At 45.9% G+C, this 16114-nt stretch overlaps 1 pseudogene; it reads right to left on the reverse strand.

Annotated features, from left to right (window-relative positions):
* Positions 1–9831: 9831 nt before the first annotated feature.
* On the reverse strand, positions 9832–10467 carry LOC117066093 (annotated as a pseudogene).
* Positions 10468–16114: the final 5647 nt, after the last annotated feature.

Raw genomic sequence — 16114 nt, forward strand, 5'->3', positions numbered from 1 at the left:
AGATATAGACACAAAGGAATCAAAAGCAGGGACGTGAACAGATCCTTGTGCACCAATGTTCATAGCAGCATTACTCACAACAGGCAAAAGGTGGAAGGAACCCAACTGACCATCAACAGGGGAAGAGATAAACAAGATGTGGTCTACCCAAGCAATAGAATATTTTTCAGCCATGAAAAGGAAGAAAATTCTGCCACATGCAACAACATGGATGAACGTTAAAAACATCATGCTAAGTGAAACAGGCTAGTCACAAAAGGACAAATAATATAGGAATCCACTTATATGAGGTATCTAGACTAGGGAAATCCACAGAGACAGAAAGTAGAAAGGTGGCTGCTAGGGGCTGGAGAGGGTAATGGGAGTTTTTTAAAGAGAGCAGTTATTTATTAAAGAGAGATGAAAAGTTCTGGAGATGAAGAGTGGTGACATTTACATAACTTGTAGGTGTGCTTGGCGCCACTGGATTGTACACTTAAAAATGGCTAAAATGGTATATTTTATGTAACATACGTTTTACCACAATAAAAATATGTTTTTGGCCGGGTGTGGTGGCTCACACCTGTAATCCCAGTACTTTGGGAAGCCGAGGTGTGTGGATCACCTGAGGTCAGGAATTCAAGACCAGCCTGCCCAACATGGTGAAACCCCATCTCTACTAAAAATACAAAAGTAATTGTAGCTTTTAGCCAGGTGTGGTGGGGGGCTCCTGTAGTCCCAGATACTTGGGAGGCTGAGGCAGGAGAATCGCTTGAACCCGGGAGGCGGAGGTCGCAGTGAGCCGAGATTGTTCTGCCTATTCATTTCTTCCTCCCCCCAACCTCTGGCAACCATGGATCTTTTTACAGTCGCTATAGTTTTGCCTTTTCCAGAATGCCATAGAGTTGGAATCATATAGTACGTAGGCTTTTCAGATTGACTTTTTTCACTTAGTAAAATGCATTTAGATTCCTCCATGTCTTTTTACGGCTTGATGGCTCATTTCTTTTGGTGCTGAATAATATTCTGTGGTCTGGATATACTAGAGCTTATTTATCCACTCACTCCTTGAAGGATACTGTGGTTATTTCCAAGTTTTTGGCAATTAATGAATAAAGCTGCTATAATAATCTATGTGCAGTTTTTTGTGTGGACGTAAGTTTTCAACTCCTTTGGGTAAGTAGCAAGGATGATGATGGCTGAATTGTATGGTAAGAACACATTTAGTTTGTATTTGTAAGAAACTGTCAAACTCTCTTTCCAAGTGACTATATCATTTTTCATTACCATCAGTCATGGATGAGACTTCTTCCTACTCCACATCCTCGCCAGCATTTGTTATTGTCAGTGTTTTGGATTTTGGCATTGTTGTTTTTCAAGAAGAGGAAGGAATCATGTCCCTGCCAGCCTCTCCTTGGGCTCCCCAGGGTGCTGCACTTAAGGATTCCACGCCCCACTGGTGTCATACAGGTTGGCAGGGCTGGCTGGATCCTGATGTCCCCTTCTCTGGGAAGAGACCCAATGTACAGCGTGGACCCTGAGCTCCCCTGTGGCCCAGCTGATTGACCCAGGGAGGGAAACTGGACCTAAGCTAAGCCTGTCAGCTGCTCTCTCCCCGTTACCTGACAGTGACTGGAGCTTCAGTGAGGCCACGTGATGTTAATGGAGTTCTCTAGAGAGGAGGGCTGTGAACACCTCCCCCAGGGAGGCCTCTGGGCTGTGCTGACTCTGCGTCTCCTAACCTTGCTATTTGGATCCCCCTCCTTGGATTGAGTAGGATCCGTTCAACAAATTCCTCCTTTTTGCTTGTTTAGCCAGTCAGGTTCTGTCAGCTGCTACCCTAGAAATTTAAGCCAATACCATTTCTTTTCTCCTTTATTTTTTTCCTTTCCTTTCCTTCCCTGTCTTTTCCTTTCCTTTCCTTTTTCCTTCCTTCCATCCTTCCTTCCTTCCTTCCCTTCCTCCTCCCTCCCTCTCTTTCCTTCTTCCCCTTCCCCTTCCCCTTCCCTCCCTCCCTCTCCCCTTCCTTCCTTCCTTCCTTCCTTCCTTCCGTCCTTCCTTTCTTCCTTCCTTCCTTCTCTCTCTCTCTCTCTCTCTCTCTCTCTGTCTTCTTTTTATTTTGGTTGATACAGAGTCTCACTCTATCACGCAGGCTAGAGTGCAGTGGTGTGATCATAGCTCACTGCAACCTCTGACTCCTGGGCTCAGGTGATCCTTCTGCCTCAGCCTCCTGAGTAGCTGGGACCACAGGTGTGTGCCACCATGCCCAGCTAATTTTTTTATTATTATTGGCAGAGACGAGGTCTCACTATGTTGCCCAAACTGGACTCGAACTTCTGGGCTCAAGCAATCCCGCCTTGACCTCCCAAAGTGCTGGATTTACAGACGTGAGTCATTATACTCAGCCCCATTTCATATAACTACAGATAAATGATAAAATGTGTAACAGCATTAAAAACCCCTCAAAATGTAGCATAATACTCTATAATTAAGAAATAGTCCACGAAGAGATTATTTCTTTCCAGTTATGAAAGACCCTTTAAAAACACATGACGAAGAAGTATTTTGTGTTAATATAGCAGTAGCCAGAATAAAAAAAAAATTCTTGAGGACTGTAGCAGAATATCATCATTAAATCTTTATTTTTTATTTTTTATTTTTTTAGACGGAGTCTCCTTCTGTCTGCAGGCTGGAGTGCAGTGGCATGATCTGGGCTCACTGAAACCTCAGCCTCCCATGTACAAGTGATTCAGCTGCCTCAGCCTCCCCAGTAGCCGGGGCACCTGGCTCATTTTTTTGTATTTTTAGTAGAGACAGGGTTTCACCATGTTGGCCAGGATGGTCTCAAACTCCAGACCTCATGATCTGCTCACCTCAGCCTCCCAAAGTGCTGGGATTACAGGCATGAGCCACCACGCCTGGTATCATTAAAAATCTTAATAAAAAAACATAATCTGTTATATAAATGTACTTATAATTATACAAAATGACATATTAATAAAGTTACTCATTGCAACATCATTTGTAAGACAAAAATGGAAATAGTTTTAACAGGAACTAGTTAAACAAAGTACAGTTCATCCATGCAGTGAAATAGTATGTAGGTATAATAAAAAGAATGAGGCACCCTTTATAAACTAATATGGAACAATCTGCAGAAATAAAATTAAGTAAAAAAAAGGCAAGATGCAAAAATAGGAAGATGAAAATCTACCACTTATGTAGAAAGGGTAAGAAGAGAAATAGTTGTTTGCTTGTTTATGCGTAAGGTATCTCTGGAAGTTTGCAATTTGTCGCTGTATATCCTCTGACGTTTCCTTTGACACTTTGTGAAAATTTTCAAAGCATATTTTTGACTGTTAGATATACATACAGCATGAGGCATAAAACACACAGTCACAATTTTTCTTACTAAAAGCATATTCCCGGTTTTACTTAGTAATAAAGTAACACCCATATAATGGCCAGCCAGGTCAAGAAATACAACCTTGCTGGAAAAATCTACAATGATTCAAAACCTCCACCCTCTTTCTGGAAACTAACACATTTTAACTCCATTTAATTCCTCCTGACTTAGAAGTTATTGTTGTCTGGTATTTTAATTCTAGCTTCCCTGCAACCCCTGCCTTATTTTTATTTATTTATTTATTTGAGACAGGATCTCACTCTGTCACCCAGTCTGGAGTGAACTGCTCACTGCAACTTCAACCTCCCAGGCTCAGGTGATCCTCTCACCTTAGCCTCCCGAGTAGCTGGGAATGCAGGTGTACGCCACCACACCCTGCTAATTTTTGTAGAGACAGGGTTTTGCCATGCTGTCCAGGCTGTTGTCAAACTACTTGAGCTCAAGGGATCCTCCTGCCTCAGCCTCCCAAAGTATTGGGATTACAGGCATGAGCCACTCTGCCTGGCCAGCTTCCCCTTTTTTAAACCCTACACTTTATAGTCAGGATTTGCTTACATTTGCTTACTTACGTACATCTATCTTTGTTCCTCATTCATTCTTCATTTCAGATCTCATGTAACGAGTGTATTATAATTTTGAAATGAATTAGTAAATAGTTACAAATTGATTAATGTGTATTAATAATGCATATTTATTTTATTTTATGTTTTTGAGATGGAGTCTCGCTCTGTCGCCCAGGCTGGAGTGCAGTGGCACAATCTCAGCTCACTGCAAGCTCCGCCTCCCGGATTCATGTCATTCTCCTACCTCAGCCTCCGGAGTAGCTGGGACTACAGGCGCCCACCACCGTGCTGGGCTTTTTTTGTGTGTTTTTAGTAGAGACGGGGTTTCACTGTAGTCTCGATCTCCTGACCTTGTGATCTGCCCGCCTCGGCCTCCCAGAGTGTTGGGATTACAGGCATGAGCCACCGCACCTGGTCAATAACACACATTAATAAAACATTAATTAGTATTCATGTTTTAAAAATTCTCACTTTTTAATTTCTGATATGATCAGACTCAAGAGATATAACCCACCTAAACAAACGCTCTTTGGGGCCATCAATAATTTTTTATTTTTATTTTATTTTTTAGTTTTGAGACAGAGTCTTGCTCTGTCAACCAGGCTGGAGTGGAATGGTGCAATCTCGGCTCACTGCAACTTCTGCCTCCTCGGTTCAAGCGATTCTCCTACCTCAGCCTTCTGAGTATCTGGGATTACAGGTGCTCACCACCATCCCCGGCTAATTTTTGTATTTTCAGTAGAGACAAAGTTTCACCACGTTGGCGAGGCTGGTCTCAAATTCTTGACGTCAGGTGATCTGCCTACCTCAGCCTCCCAAAGTGCTGGGATTACAGGCGTGAGCCACCGCACCTGGCCTGTTTTCATTTATTTATTTTTTTGAGGCAGTCTCCCTCTGCCACCCAGCTGGAGTGCAATAGTGCAATCTTGGCTCACTGAAACCTCCAGCTCCGGGGTTCAAGCAATCCTCCTGCCTCAGCCTCCTGAGTAGCTGAGATCACAGGTGTGTGCCATCATGCCGGCTAATTTTTGTATTTGTATCAGAGACTGAATTTTGCCATGTTGGTCAGGTGGGTCTTGAACTCCTGGCCTCAAGTGATCCTCCCACCTCGGCCTCCCAAAATGCTGGGATTATAGGCATTAGCCGCCACTCTAGGCCCTCAATAATTGTTGAACTATATAAAAGTTTCCTGAGACCAAAATGTTTGAGAATCCTTTACCTAGTGAAATTTCATTATTTTACAAGCTGGAAGTGATTGTTTTCAGAAGACAACAGGTTGGGTGGGCTTGGGGTGGGGAAGGCCAGGTCATCTGAATCTACTGAAAACAAGGATGAAAATTTGAGTAAATGATGAAAGTGTGCTTATTTAATCTCATAAATTTGGTTATAAATGCATTTCTGTACTAACTTTTGAAAGGGAGAAAAATGAATTATGAGTTGATTAGGCACAAGGGTCATAATTGTTTCTGACAATGTTACATTGCAGCTTATTCCTGTCATCCCAGCACTTTGGGAGGCCGAAGTGGGCGGATCACTTGGGCTCAGGAGTTCTAGACCAGCCTGGGCAAGGAAGCGAGATCTCCATCTCTACAAAAAGTTTAAAAATTAGCTGGGTGTGGTGGTGAGCGCCTATAAGGTAGTAGCTACTCAGGAGGCTGACATAGGAAGATTGCTTGTGCCCAAGAGTTTGAAGCTGCAGTGAGCTATGTTCACACCATTGCATTCCAGCCTGGGTGACAGCAAGAACTTGTTTAAAATATTTATATATATATATGTGTGTGTGTGTGTGTGTGTACATATATATATGTATATGTGTATATATATTTATCTTAAGTGGAGCCTTCTGATTCTAAGTGAAGTAGTGAAAGTCCATGATTAATTTTGGAAGTGCATGTTAAAATTGTGAAATACGGCCAGGCACGGTGGCTCACGCCTGTAATCCCAACACTTTGGGAGGCTGAGGTGGGCGAATCACCTGAGACCGGGAGTTTGAGACCAGCCTGACCAACATGGAGAAACCCCATCTCTACTAAAAATACAAAAAATTGCCAGGCGTGGTGGTGCATACCTGTAATCCCAGCCACTAGGGAGGCTGAGGCAGGAGAATTGTTTGAACCCAGGAGGTAGAGGTTGTGGTGAGCTGAGATAATGCCATTGCGCTCCAGCCTGGGCAACAAGAGCGAAACTCCGTCTCAAAAAAAATCGTGAAAAACAGTATGCTACATACATACACAAAAGAGTACTATAGTTTGTAAAACTAGGTGGAGCTGAACACTTAAGACTTATGCACTTTACTGTAAATTTTACCTCAATTAAAAGTTACATAGTAAAATAAAAATAAAGAGCATGTATATGTGTAGCTTAAAGAATAATCAAATGAAAATGAGTACCCATCACCCGACCAAGACACAGACAATAACGTGGCCCACAGCTCCCATTGAAATCTCCGTTCCATTGCGATTTTCTTTCTCTCCCCGAGAGGCAACTATCCGAATTTTGAGTTAACCATTCCCTTGTTTTTCTTTATAGTTTTGAAATCCAGGTGCACATCCCTAACTAAAACATCGTTTTGTTTCACCTATTTTGACTATTATGTAAAATAAATCACATTGTTTATATTCTTCAGTGACTTGCTTCTTTTGCTCACCTTAGAGCATTGATTCATCTTTGAGACTGATTCATGTTGTTGAGTGTGGCTGTGACACTTTCATTTTCACTGCTGTAAAATATTCCACTCTGTGAATTTCCTACAACTTAATTATAACTTTGTCCAACTCTTGATAGGCAATTTGGTGGTTTCAAGGCCATACTCTTACACTCAAGGCTGTTTGAACTTCATTACTTATGTCTTTAGGTGCACATATGCAAGACTATCCCTGGTGTATATTCCTAGAAGAGGAATTGCTGGATCTTGGGTAGGCTTGTATTCAACTTTACTAAGTTGTGCCAAACTGGCTTCTAAAGTCTTTGCCCTCAGTTACACCCCTACCAGAAGAAGAGTTCCCATCGATGCTTACTCTCTCCCAATTCTGATTTTTGCCATTCTGGTATATGAAGTATATTGTCTCATCATGACTTTTTGTTTTTCTGAGTAATAAATAAAGTATATTTTTAAATATATTTTGGGGCTATTTGTACTTCCTTTTCCTTGAAATCCCTGTTCATTTCTCCTGCCCATTTTTCCCCTTTTGGTAATTTGTCTTCATTCATTTATTCAGCATCAATTTCTTCTAAGCTCCTACAAGTGCCAGGCTCTCTTTCTGGTTCTTGGGATATACATCATTGAACAAAACAATATGTTAGATATGATAAAGTCTGATTTAAAAAAAAACACATCAGAGCAAACTAGGGCTACCAGGAGCATGTGCATAGGAGTGCAATTTAAAATACGGTACTAGAAACGGGCCTCATGATAAGGGGACATTTAGGTAAAGACTGGAAGCAGATGAGGAATTCACCAGGCAGACATTCTGGGGGAAGGATATTCCAAGCAAAGGGAACAGCCAGTGCAAAGACTCTGAGGCAGGAATTGCCAGGCTTGTTGGAATAACAGTAAGGAAGTCAGAGAGGCTGGAGTGCAGTGGCCAGGAGGAGTGTCAGGTTTTCACAATATATTCTGGTGCTAATGCTTTGTGGGCTATATGTATTGCAAATATCTTCTACTTTGTGGCCTGACTTGTCTTTTCACTCTTTGTGTGGTGTTTTGGGGAGTATGGATTTAACTCCTGGGCTTAAGTGTAGATTTTAAATTTTAATGTAGTCCAGCTGTTCCTTTAAGGCTTGTGCTTTTTGGAGTCATGTTTCAGTAATCTTTTCTTACCGTAAGGTCATAAAATATTTGTCTATGTTGTCTTTTAAGTGTTACATAGTTTTGCTTTTCACAGGTGGGTCTTTAATTAACCTTGATTTGATTTTGTGAATGATGTTCTCTCTCTCTCTCTCACTCTCTCTTTTTAATCTTATGGAGAACCACTTACAGAAAAGTTCACCCTTTCCCCACTGAACTTCAAAAATACCTCTGGGCCAAGTGTGGTGGTTCATGCCTGTAATTCCGGAACTTTGGGAGGCTAAGGTGGGAGGATCCTTTGAGGCCAGGAGTTCAAGACCAGCCTGGGCAACGTGGCAAAACCCTGTCTCTGCAAACAACAACAATAACAATAAGCAAAAACAACAACAACAACAAAACTAGCTGGGTGTGATGATGCGCCTGTAGTCCCAGCTCCTTGGGAGGCTGAGGCAGGAGGATCGATTGAGTCTGGGAGGTAAAGACGGTAGTGAGCTGTGGTCGTGCCATTGCACTCCAGCCTGGGTGACAGAGCAAGATCCTGTCTCAAAAAATTTTTCTTTTAATAAAAAAACTGAATCTCACCTCTCCCCAGACAAAACTAACCCTTTCATGGATTGTATATGTGTGCTTCTGATTCTAGGCACTCTATTCTGTCTCATTGGTCCATTTTTCTGCCCTTGTTTCAGTATCACAGTGTTAACTACCATAGCTTTACAAGCCTTGTTAACTGATAGGAAAGAACCCCCACCTCATTTTCCTTATTTCTTTACTTAAGAATGTCTTGGGGCTGGGTGCAGTGGCACACGCCTATAATCCCAGCATTTTGGGAGACTGAGGCAGATGGATTGCTTGAGTCCCATAGTTTGAGACCAGTCTGGGAAACATGTTGAAACCCCATCTCTACTAAAAATGCAAAAAATTAGCCAAGCATAGTGGTACGCACCTGTGGTCCCAGCTACTCGGGAGGCTGAGGTGGGAGACTCACCTGTGCCTAGGAGGTTGAGGATGCAGTGAGCCAAGATCATGACACTGCACTCCAGCCTGTGTGAGTGGACTCTAGGCACGGTGGCTCACATCAGAAATCACAATGCTTTGCGGGGCTGAGGTGGGAGAATTGCTTGAGCCCAGGAGTTCAAGACCAATCTGGCAACATAGGGAGATCCCACCTGTAAACACACACCACACACACACACACACACACACATATATATTAGCTGGGCGTGATGGTGTGCATCTGTGGTGCCAGTTACTCAGGAGACTTAGGTGGGAGGATAGCTTGAGCCCAGGAAGTCGAGGACACAGTAAACCATGATTGCACCATTGCATTCCAGTCTGGGTGACAGAGTGATACCCCGTCATCAAAAAAAAAAAAAAAAAAAAAAAAAAAAGACTTTCTTGGCTATTCTTAGATCTCTACACTTGTATGTGAAGTTTCTATTCAGCTGTGAATATTCATTCTATTCATTCTGTAATGAATACACAAATACACTCTTAGCCCTTTGATTAAGAGTGCACTGAATCTGGAAAACATTTAGGGATATTTCAAACCATCATTTATTTATTTACATTGTTTAAGCCTCAAATATTTTTGAAAGGCTTTTGAAGAGTTTACACTAGGTGGTTAGGAAATCTGGATCATGGAAAGATGTGAAAATAGCCACCAGAGAGAACAAATATGGTGATAAGTAAGCATCAAATTTGCCTGGCGTTGGGGGGAAGGGGAAGCTATTCTTTTTAATTTACAGGAAGAGGCCACGCATGGTGGAGCACCTGTAGTCCCAGCTATTTATGAGGCTGAGGTGGGAAGATTGCTTGAGCCCAGTAGTTCAAGCCCAACCTGGACAACAGAGCAAGACCCCATCCCTAAAAATTGTTTTTGTAAAGAGAAAGCTAAACTAACATTGTTAGCAATACATGTTTCCTATTGCTGAAATTGCATGGGAATTTATGAAGGGCCACAGAAGGACAATAATGAATAATGAATGGTTGCATTAATTGAAAATGCAAACTTCTTTCCATATAACCACTTATTTTATTTTTTTGAAGGAAAATTTATATTAATTATTTTTATGTGCAGAAAACTCAACAGTGTACATTTAACCCAGTTTGGTGGCAAATTCTTTAACCTTTGCCTTTTTGAGCTTGGCGATGTGAGCCACAGACTTGGGACCCAGGACATTGCCTCCCTAGTGATGGCAGATCTCATCCTATCTGTCATTGTAATTAGTCCTGATAGCTTCCACCAGCTTAGCCAAAGCTCCTTTGTCTTCTGAGTTAACCTGTGTGAAGGTGGCAGTGATGCAGGTCTTTCTGTGGACTGACTACACTTCCCAGTCTTACCTTCACCTTGATAATGCAGTAGGGGATCCCCCTTTTGTGACACAGGGCAGGCAGGGAGACCAGTTCAATGGGATCCACGTTGTGTGCGGTCACCACCAGCTGAGCTTTCTTGTTCTCTACAAAGGTGGTGATGGTGTTAAATCCTGTTCAAAGGACAGGCTGTCTCTTAGTAGGGATGTCCCCTTTGCTGGCAGCTTTCTTCTTGGCCTGGGACAAAAGCCTCTGCTTCTTCTCTTGCTTTGTCTCTGGTCTGTACTTGTGCGCCAGCTTAAGCACCGAGTGGCTGTTTGGTGGTCCAGGGCCTGGGTGAACTGGTTAATTGCAGGAGGCACCTTCAGCCTACAGCCACTTATTTTAAAGATCTCACCCACAAAGCTGAGGGCAGAGACACCCAGTCAGGGGCAGGGGGTAAGGAGAGTGCTGTGAGGCTAATATGAGACCATTTCAAGATGTCTGCTGAGCTGGAGTTCAAGATACTGGGGATAGTTTGGGGTATACTGGAAAGATAGGCATTTGGTGATGGAACTTGGCTTGGCTACTTTCTAACTTCAGGAATAGGGAAAGTAACAAAACTTTTTTTTTTTTTTCTTGAGACAAAGTCTTACTCTGTTGCCCAGATTGGAGTGCAGCTGGAGTGCAGCGGCATAATCATGCCTCATTGCAGCCGTGACCTCCCCGGCCCAAGCGATCTTCCTGCCTCAGCCTCCTGAGTAGCTGGGACCACAGGGATGCACCACCATGCCCAGCTAATTTTTTTTATGGCTTTTGTAGTGACAAGGTCTCCCTATGTTGCCCAAGCTGGTCTTGGACTCCTGGGCTCAAGCAATCTTCTGCCTCGGCCTCCAAAAGTGCTGGAATTACAGGCATGAGCCACCATGCCTGGCCTGACAAAACCTCTTTTTTTTTTTTTTTGAGACGGAGTCTCACTCTGCCACCCAGGCTGGAGTGCAGTGGCAGGATCTCCGCTCACTGCAAGCTCCGCCTCCCAGGTTCAGGCCATTCTCCTGCCTCAGCCTCCCGAGTGGCTGGGACTACAGGTTCCCGCCACCACGCCCAGCTAATTTTTTGTATTTTTAGTAGAGATAGGGTTTCACCGTGTTAGCCAGGATGGTCTCAATCTCCTGACTTCGTGATCCGCCAACCTGGGCCTCCCAAAGTGCTGGGATTACAGGCATGAGCCATTGCGCCCGGCCCCAACAAAACCATTTTAAGGCTCACTTTCTTTATCTGTAAAATGGACTCCACAATGAACAGCAGATTTCAAGGCATCAGTGAGCTCACACAGAGAGCCTGGCATACTATAAGCCCCCATGGAGGCTGGTTTGTCCCTAGTCTGCTTCCTGTAGGACTCTGATGTGGAGTTTAGGATCTGGGTAGAACAAATGAACTGTCTCTGAATAGTCCCCCCAAATTGCTCTTCTCTCCATAGCAGCACTGGCAGGACCTAAGCTTCACAAGCCACAGGGATGGCTTTGAGGTCCAGACTGAGACAGGCATGTCCCAGAGTCTCTCTCTCCCAGCCTCCACCATTCCACTCTCCTGCCCAGGGTCCCCAGAGCTGCCTGGCTTGTGTCTCAGCCACTGGATCACAGCAAACACACAGAGACCCTGAGATAGAAGAGCAGGGCCTGGAGAGGGGAAATCTGACTCCAGTTTCTCGCGGGCCCTCAAGAACTGGAGCCTGGGCAGTCTGGGGCCTCTGCTGGTAGCGGTTGTGGTTCTCCAACCTGCCAAATGATGAGAATCACCTGGACACCAATGCCGTCTCGCAGGGCCTGTCCCTGGGGAGTCCAATTCAAGGGAGCTGGGGCAGGCAGTGGTTGGGGTTTGTCCCGGCCTCCAGGCAGTTTGTGTCTTCGGGCAAGTTTGGGAGCTGCTGAGAGTGGGTTGAAGAGCTAGGGCTCTCTGGAACCATCTGGATTCCAGCACCAGTTTCCCTACTCCACACTACTGGAGTGGCCTTAGGTAGGTGATGTTTTTAACTTCTCTGGGTTTCAATTTCCTCCTTGGAAAATGACAGAATGAGATTTGCAGGGTAAGTATTTAGCCCTGGGCCTGGCACAAAGTAAGCACCAACAGATGTTAGGCAATAATCCATACTGTTATTCCACGCAGCTGTGGGCTGCAGCAGGGTGGGGAGCCCATGGTGCTCTGAGGGTGCCCTCGGGGGTCTTCACTGCCCACCACTGGGGTGAGCTCTCCTCTGAGATGCAGCAAGAGGGCCAGGCTGCATCCCTGGAGTCCCAGCTGCCACCATCTCGTCTGAGATTCCTCTCAGGCTCAAAGGGAGTTAAGAAATGTGCTTCTCTCGTAATTTGTTGTGCCTGGCACATAGAAATCATCCAGGAGTTGTTAGCTAATATCATGTCTGTACACTTTAATAGACAAACATTTCTTGGCGCTTACTCTTTGCCAGTCCTGAACTGGGGATGGGATCACACCACGTACTGGGGCTCTGGAACCAGCCTGCCTGGGCTTGAAACCAAGCTCTGACACTGACCAGCTGTGTGACCCTGGGCAACGTACTCCTCCTTTCTGGGTTTAAAATGAATCCTTCATCTGTTTCCTCACGAGAACCCAGAGGTATAAAAAGGGATTAAATGGGTTCACTTGTAAAGAGCTCAGAACAGTGCCTGGCACGCGGTAAATTCTGAGAGTGATAAATTAAATGCAGGCCACAGGTCCCTTTCTCCAGGAGCTCAGCCTGGTAGGGGAGTCAGCAAGCCTTAGGGGCCACAAAGTTGTTGCCTGCGGCAGAGAAGCGCAGGGCTTGAGCCCGGAATGCTTCCGTGAGGATGCGAGGGGCGGGCGCTGCGGGGAAGACGGTGCTACCCTCGCGCGGGATCGAGTGAAGAGAGTCTGCGGTGAACCCTGCGGCTTCTGCGCGTCTGTTAAAAATACAGGTATTTAGATACACAATGTGGCGTCCACTTAAGGTGAAATCTAAACAAAATAAAAGGACAGGAGCCATTCTGATTTGGCCGAACACGTGCCTGCGGGCTGGGAACGACCCGAGGAAAGGAAGGGACCGCGGGGCCAGTCAGTGCTGCGGGGCCGGGTGGGAGGCGGTGGACTGGCCTGTAATGCTGGGAACCCCCAGCCCCGACCCGCCTTTGCCAAGAACCACCCAGCTGATTTTGTTTTTCTTTCTTTTTAAAATAAACCTACCTTCCTTCCCCGATTTTTTTCTTTTTAACTTGGCTGTTTATCTCCAATTACTAGTTTTTTAAAACTGCGGCGTGTTCTTGTTCGATTTTTAAAAATACTAAAAATGAAATGAGTCCCCTAGGTGCCTCCCTGGCGCCCTAGGCATGGAGAGCTCATGCCTTCGCCACCCTCATCTCAGCTGGCTTTGCCACCTCGGAGACGCCCCACACTTCTCCTTTGTTTTGCTTTTCTCTGTGCCGGTTGAGTTTTCTTACCCTGAATGCATCGTTTATACAATTAGCAATTGAAAACAAAACAAATATCACCGACATAATTGGAGTGGGGATCGCTATGTAAACACGGGGAGTCGTTAGTTTAAGGTACTTCTGATCCTGTCCTGGCCTGAGTCCTCGCTCCCTGACTCAGCACCCAGGCGGGAAAGCCTGGCTCCAGTCAGGCAAGGGCAGTCCATGCTGCCTCCTTGAGTTCTGCCATCTACAGCTTGCCCCATCATGAGCCCGGATATGAGGCCTGAGACTCTCACCCCACTGGCAAGAGTCTGGGGTCCGCTCAGCGCGGCCGGGAGCCAGTCTGGCTGCATCTTTACTGGAGAGACATCCGCAGTGTGGTGGGCTCTGGCTTCAGGAACAAGCTCCCCAGTATGTACCCTGTGTGTTTCCCAGCTCCCGTTCCCACTTAGGGACTGGATGATCTCCACCATCCACGTAACTTCCTCAGTTTCCCGGTCTGCAAATGAAGATGGGTTAGGTGAGAGAACTCCTGTATACACTTAGCCGGGGGTGCTGGCACTGGTGAGCCCTGGCAGATGCCAGCCAGCCAGCCGTTGTGAGCCTTTGTGAGTGCCTTGGGGAAGCTGCAGGAGATCCTGGCTCAGTCAGCTGATCCCCGAAGGGAGAGTATGACACAAAAAGAGGGAGGTATCATGGAGAAATCCTCGTGGCATAAGGTTTAGTGAAATAAATATTATTTCTAATGTTACTGCAGGCACCTGTAAGATGAAAAAGGCCCACATGAATGCAGGACCAAGGCCACAGTGATCTGGTTAAGAGCAAATATGGGTCATTTCAGATAGAAGGATTTCCCAGTTGTGTGAGTAAGGCCGCCTGCTGGGGCTGTGGGCTGGGACTGCCTAGCAGGAGAGCACTATCCTGCTCAGAAGACGGTCTGGCAACCCGGAGGAGCCTCGGCGTGCCCCTCCATAAGACTGAGATGGGAACATGTTAATGGCTCACAGCAGGGTCGGAGGCCTAGGAGGCGGAATGCCAGGGCTGAGGTGACCATCCTGCTTCCACTCCTGATGGCCCTCTCCAGCTGCCAGCTGGCTCGGACCTTCAGGTCCCTTCTTCTACTCAGCCAGCCTTGAGCATAGCCCTTTCCTCTCGCTTCCCACAGCACAGCACAGAACCCTGCGATGGTAGACTGCTTGCACTCCACTGCCCTTGTATCCCACTGCGTCCAGTGGTAACACTGGGTATAGACAGTGGTAGCACTTAGAACCTCCTGGCATCCTCCCCTCTTCCACGGGCGTGTGGCACTTACCCAGAGAGATAACACAGGCATTGGTAGGGCTGCATGGTTCCTGGTGAGGCAGTAGGACAGCTCCTGGTTGTGCCAGGCCAGCCTGGCAACTCTTACTGGGAGTCAGAGGAACATTCAGAAGCACTCAGTCCCTGGCTGCCACAAACAATGCTTTGGCTGCATCAGGGGGCTATCAGCCGGATGTCCCAATGCCCCAGGCCTCCAACTCAGTGCTTCCTGGGCAAAATATCAGAAAAATCCATATCCAGTGAGAAAACAAATCCTCAACTGCCCCTGCTTTGGTCTCTTTTAAAGAAGCATCTTAAAAAGATCCTGGGTTAGTTCCTCAGGCTCTGGGGCTGGTGATAGAGGAACTGGAGGTCAGGTCCCAGCACCTGCTGACTGGCGATCCAGGATGAGAGCAAGGTATGTTTGTTATCTTCATTTTACAAACAACAGCAACCACCACCACCACACCGTCACCACCACCACCACCATCACCACCACCACCACGGAGGCATGCAGGGAGCAAGTGCCATAACAAGCAGGGTTTAAAGTTGATTTCACAGAGCCTCGGTTTTCTCATCTATAAAATCAGGACAGTAGTAACATTTGTTGGTCAGAACTATGGTGAAATTAAATGCCCTAAGGAAAGGACATCAGTAAGGTTAGGGCTTAGGGGCTCCCTTGGACCGTGTGAATTTATGGGGCCTCACCAGGGCTAGAGGTGAGCACCCTCTGCAGACACCTCTATGGGGTCCAGCCCCTGCACTCAGTCACGCAGGCAGCTGATGAGGCCCCAACGCGGCATCTGAGGAGCCTGAGAACGCTTGACAAGGGCTGGGGTTCTTGGCTTTTCCATCTGTAAACAGGCTAAGGAGTTCTTTTAAGTGGGATGATCACAGTGCTCTCCAGCTAGAGGGCCCAGGTTCTTTTGCTTTCCATTTAATGCCCGGTGCCTGGAACCGTGCCTGGCACACATTAGGATTCAAGGAGGGGAGCTTGGGAGCACAGGGAAGGCGGTCTCTGAAGTAAGACAACCAGAATTTAACCTGAGTTCGACTAGTACTGGCTATTTGCTCGCAGGTAAGTCATTAAATCCCTCCGGGCCTCAGTTTCTAAACTTTAAAATAGGATTTTTTTTTTTTTTTGATTATTGAGAATTATATGAGACAATCTCAGAAAGTGCCCGACACGGAACCAGTATGGTTCCAGCAAGGGTTAGTTTTTATTAGTATCAGTATTATCAATTTACTCAGCGAATGCCTGTGCCTGAGATCTGAGACCAATCCCGGGCGGCCACCTCTCTCCTGTTTCTGAAGCGCCGAAAGCTGAAAGAAGCACACGTGCGGG

The sequence above is a fragment of the Trachypithecus francoisi genome, unplaced genomic scaffold (assembly GCF_009764315.1).
Source record: "Trachypithecus francoisi isolate TF-2019V2 unplaced genomic scaffold, Tfra_2.0 Lachesis_group2, whole genome shotgun sequence".
Taxonomy (NCBI): domain Eukaryota; kingdom Metazoa; phylum Chordata; class Mammalia; order Primates; family Cercopithecidae; genus Trachypithecus; species Trachypithecus francoisi.